We start from the raw sequence: 5,226 nt of genomic DNA on the forward strand, positions 1-5,226 counted from the left end.
ACTATACCATGTTCAGCCACCGCTAGAAAATGTACAGCTCTAGCACCAGAGCAAACAACAGGAGGGCCAACGTCAAATGTGTAAGACATGGAGAGCGATGAGAATGGGATTCGAACCCATGTCTGCAGAGCACAATGGATTACCAGTCCATCGCCTTAACCACTCAGCCACCTTGTCAATGAAACTGGGCTGTCCGGACATGGGATGGCGCGCTCCAGATGATCTTTTTCTTTTTTTTCCCTCGTACTCGAGGGTCATTTTCCTGTTCCACATGCAATTTCAACATTTTCCTTAGGAGATGTCAAGCCAGCAAGCCACTGCTGTGGTTCAGTGGCCAGTGTGGAGTTCAGTGGCCCTGTTGTACACAGAAAGCAAATTGAGCTCCTTGGACATCAAAAGTTCCAGATAAAAGCCATTTGTCACCCTTTCTCTTGGTGTTGATATTGCTATTGTATGTAAAGGTGGCAACTTGCTCAGCGAGCAGGCGGAGCACACACCGAATGCAGATGTGTCTGAGTGGTGTGTCCAAGTGGCTGCAAAAGGATAATGCTCCTGGGGCGCCGGGGCTTAGTTGGTCAAAGCGCCTGCCTGGTAAATAGGAGATCCTGGGTTCAAATCCCAGCGGTGCCTTCTTTGTTCTGTTTTCTCAAACAGAACTGGTCCTTACAGACAACCGCCTACGGCTAGACTTGCAAGTATTCATTTCCTGTCTTTAACGCGACTTGTTTTTCTTAAAATGGATGCAACTTGCAAAACATGAAATACAAACCTTGCTAATCAGCGCTGGCGGCTGGCAAAAAAAAAAAGAAGTCAGCAATGTTTTTTTTCTTTAACCTTAACCCTGCTAACGGAGACGAGTTAAACAACCGAGTCTATGCAGCTTAAACGGTCCGCATGTCGGGTTCTTAGCTGAAAGGGTGGTAAATCACGCTCACCCCAGTCCTTAATCTTTTAAAGAGGATACAAAATTGAACCTAGTCGCCACATCACATACATCCTGTTCAATGATAAAAAAGTGACATCTATCCTCGATCCAGAGTAAATCCCACGTTGAGGGCATACTTTTTTCCACTTTACCATGAGTCGGGCTCAGCTGCACAGAGGCGAGAGCAGAGCAATGAGGTCACGGGGACAGGGGAGTCACACGCTGGCGGTTTAAACACGCGGAAGAAAACTGAGGGATCCACAGTATGTGGACCCTCCGTGCGCCATCAGTCCGCACTCCGGACTCTGAATCCTGCCATCCAAGTTAAGATCTCGGCGGAACCTGAGGTGCAGTTCCTTCTTAAAACGTAATCTGGTGAGCATTTCTAGAATCGTACTTGTATAGATGCAGCCTTTAATGTGTTGCTAGGTTAAAATTGATGACTTCTTGAACTTCAGTAGGCAACTGCCCTCTTGATTTCGGATTTAATTTCTTTATTACAGGGGCGCTTTTATGAAGACAGAGTCATGTTCAGGTACTTTTCTTGATGGAGGAAGCATATTTCGGACTCTGTGATCTGCTCACCTGGAAAGGTCTGCTGTACTACTACAAGAGAGAAGTAGAGTCTGGAAGAAGGGACAATTTTATGATGCTTTGGAAGATAATGTTTTTTTTTTCTTTGAAATCGAAATGAATCAGAATATCAGTGCAAAAGACAGACTCTTGGTTTGGTTTGAGATATGGTTTTAAAACAGACAAAATGTAGAAAACAGGTCTTTCTCACTTTTGGTAAAGAATGGACCGGGGGTAATATTTTACTAGTTGCAGTGCTGATCTCACTGGGTTACAGTCCTGCAGTGTCACACCGGGGCCAGTGGCGCAATGGATAACGCGTCTGACTACGGATCAGGAGATTGCAGGTTCGACTCCTGCCTGGCTCGGGTCGTTTTTAAACGCATCTGGCTACTCCCTAAGTAGTCTGTGCTACTTACTGCATTGTAATCGTACCCGGTAAGAGATTTCCTTCATGTAAATGAACTGCACCTGACAGCTTTAGAAAAACACCTGGGCTCAGTACGGTGCTGAGAGCTCAGCGTTGCTGTTCTAATTAGCACGCACTGCATCGGCTATGAGCCCGAACCTTTCAATTATTCCGATCAGTAAGTCAACACGTAGTCCACATGAACGGTAGAAATATTCTCTTGTCTGTCTCTTGTTTGTATAGAACTGAATGTCCCTGACAATGTTCTGTTAGTTTTAATTGAAGAACGGCATTTGTGTTCAAATATACCAGACAAGTTTATGTAACTGCTCATGCGACACTCAGTTGTAATTAGTCAAGAAATAAAGTCGAACAACAGCTGCGGGTTTGATTCTGAACGTATGAGATTGCAGCGCCTTTTACTTCCATTGACAAATGATAGAGATTCGAAGAGAGATCCTTCAGACCAGCAAGCAAACCCACGGCTATTTCGGTTTTCTATCTAGGCAACGTTGGTGTCTGCAATAGCATACATGAAAGCGTGATGCAATTTCTGTGGCTACATTTGTTGCACGTCATGCACAGTAAGAGTGTTTCTAACACCAAATAAAAAGTCAACAATTAGCGATCACGCCCTTCTCCTCAGTTAACCCACTGAAACCCTTGCTGTTAACAGTTCTTTACTGCGTGCTTTACCAGCACCTACATATCGTGTCGGTTCTTTCAGCTTTATTCATTAGGTTTTCAAAGGTATAAGTAGAGCACCAGAGGTGCGAACGCAAAATGTGTGGTTATCTGAAGAATTGATTTCAATGGCAGCGGGTCCAAGCGATTTCGCGTTGTTATAGTACCAGGAAAGGAGAAGCGGCACTTCGCCTCTGCCGTGCAGGCACAAGGCGACGTGCGGCAGACGCCGGAGTCGGCAGGTTTCGAACCTGCGCGGGGAAGCCCCAACGCATTTCGAGCCCATCGCCTTAACCACTCGAGCACGACAAATGCGAACTCGCCGCCGCCGTATTCCTCCTATAATCAAACACGGACTGCGAGGTGGCTGCGGAAACCTTTTTAAAGTTGCTCTCCGTTAAAAAAAAATACCTTTCACAAGATTCGTGCCGGCAGACAGACACGCCTCAGAGGGTTTAAGGCTGGCTTCACGTTCAAATGATAAAGTCCCCCAGTCCGGATGTCAAAACGCAACTTTGGCAGACCGAAAAAAACATCAACAAACCAAAAATGTGGACAAGGATTTTACAAGCTGCACCACACTGCACTTTCAAAAGCATTTACATTCGTGTTAGACGCAGGAATTGCCTTTGATTTGCGCGCTTACGAACGCCATGGAAAACGAAACAAAACTAAAGCCCTCAGCTCCTGCACTTGATTATAGTCCCGTTACGTGTCGAAGCAGGAATTTACGTCATCCTACCACTGTAACACGGGGAATAGAGGGAAATGAGCACAAGCTACGAATTGTCTCAATCACTCCCTACAGTAGTAAGACGCCTGGAAGCGTGCACCCCCATCATTAATCTTTGCGCATCTGTGCAAGGTAAACTCTGTAGCAGTCTCTGAAACGGCTCAAAGGAAACACGTGATTGATTCCATGTGCATCTGGGGTTCATTTCTTATTTATATTTAATTCAAGGGAAAGGCTTGGGTCAGTTTCAGACGGCCTCCAACAGCGAGATTCAAGCGCCCCACCTTCAGCCCAATCTGCGCCGCCAGAACGCCAACGGCTCCTCTGGTCTCCGGGGTGCGGTTGTGACCCCGTAACCTAAAGTGTTGGTGGCAGACAAATGGAGACTAACAGGTGATGTCCTAGGACATGACTACATTGTGACACTCGGTGGGGATGGTGACCATTGCTTGGAAAAGAGTGCGAGGCCCCTTTAGAAAAACATTTTGTTAACAGGCATTCTGCCTTAGTCCAAACACCTATAGCTTGCAAAGCGCATGCTATTAGACAGGCACCTCTGCAAGACCTTAAGAGTCTCTTAAACTAGTGATAGTAAGGTGTTCCCAATGGGCGATGTTTGGCTTTCAAATCATCTCTCTGTGGAAGCGCCGAGATGCAGCTGTTTAAGGCTTAGAAGCAGCTGACTGTTTCACTACCTAGCGGATTACTGTCAGTCAGGGAGCTCAGAGGTGAAAAGCCTGTCTGAGAAACAATTCGCCGTCAATCAGTTCAATATGTTCCGTACCAGCTCGGCGCACCTGAGATCATCTTGGTAGCCGTGTAGCTCAGATGAGTGAGAGCGTGTGTGTGTGCACCACCGTGATTGGATGCCGGTCCTTCTCAGGTCACAGTAAACCTTCTGCTGCCTAACTTTCCTAATTTTGGGGATCCCTTTGAAAAAGCAAAGGAAAAAAAAAAACTGGCTCTTCATCAGCGTGATCGACCCAACCCAGTGTGTCCCAGTGGCCTAATGGATAAGGCACTGGCCTTCTAAGCCAGGGATTGTGGGTTCGAGTCCCATCTGGGGTGCTCCTGTCCCATTTTGAGCGTACAAATGTCCTTGTGATTTGCAAAGCTGCAACCCCACCTTACTCAGTGAGCGTCTCTGCTTTTCTCTCACATACAGTTGGGAGAAAAACTTTTGTAAACAGCCCTTCGGAATGATGTGGATTTCTGCATGAATGGCTCCTAACATGTGATCTTATCTTTATCTAAGTCATAATAATCAATAAAGAGAGTCTGATTTAACAAACAACACACGCCCAACATTTGACATTGCTGTTTTAACAAAACAGCCTCCGCCATGCTTCCCAGGTGGGATGAGGTTTTGGAGTTGGTATGCAGTGTTTTGTTATCTCCAAACATAACGCTGTGCACATTTACCAACAAGTTCAACTTTTGTCACGTCTGTCCACAGAACATTGTTCCAGGAGTTGCTGTGGAACATCCATGTGGTCTTTAGCAAACTTGAGAGGGGCAGTGGTGGTTTTTTTTGGGGGGAGAGCAGTGGTTTCCTCCATGGTGACCTCGCATGATCACCACTCCTGTTCAGATTTTTTCTTATGGTGGACTCATGAACACAGACATAAGACAAAGTCAACCACCTGTTCGCTAGATCCCATCCCCACTCAGCTAGTCAAAGATTCCCTCGAAGGACTGGCAGGACCTATAATTAGTATGATGAATGCATCGCTTGCGTCAGGCGTTGTACCTGATCAATTTAAGGTAGCGGTTGTTAGACCGCTCCTTAAGATGTCAAATTTGGATCCACAAGTTCTTAACAACTACAGGCCTGTCTCAAAGGTCCCATTTCAATCTAAAAGTCTTGGGAGAATAGTTGTTGCCCAACGTCAATCGTATCTG

At 46.1% G+C, this 5,226-nt stretch overlaps 4 non-coding genes across 4 annotated transcripts; 3 read left to right on the forward strand and 1 right to left on the reverse strand.

Moving 5' to 3' along the window:
* Positions 1-95: 95 nt before the first annotated feature.
* trnat-ggu (transfer RNA threonine (anticodon GGU)) lies at positions 96-177 on the reverse strand. The gene has a single exon. It is a non-coding gene; the product is annotated as a tRNA-Thr (tRNA).
* Positions 178-556: 379 nt separating this feature from the next.
* Positions 557-630, forward strand: trnat-ggu (transfer RNA threonine (anticodon GGU)). Its single transcript has one exon. It is a non-coding gene; the product is annotated as a tRNA-Thr (tRNA).
* A 1,163-nt stretch (positions 631-1,793) lies between these two features.
* Positions 1,794-1,866, forward strand: trnar-acg (transfer RNA arginine (anticodon ACG)). Its single transcript has one exon. It is a non-coding gene; the product is annotated as a tRNA-Arg (tRNA).
* A 2,453-nt stretch (positions 1,867-4,319) lies between these two features.
* On the forward strand, positions 4,320-4,392 carry trnar-ucu (transfer RNA arginine (anticodon UCU)). Its single transcript has one exon. It is a non-coding gene; the product is annotated as a tRNA-Arg (tRNA).
* Positions 4,393-5,226: the final 834 nt, after the last annotated feature.

The sequence above is a fragment of the Lepisosteus oculatus genome, unplaced genomic scaffold (genome assembly GCF_040954835.1).
Source record: "Lepisosteus oculatus isolate fLepOcu1 unplaced genomic scaffold, fLepOcu1.hap2 HAP2_SCAFFOLD_64, whole genome shotgun sequence".
NCBI classification, from domain to species: domain Eukaryota; kingdom Metazoa; phylum Chordata; class Actinopteri; order Semionotiformes; family Lepisosteidae; genus Lepisosteus; species Lepisosteus oculatus.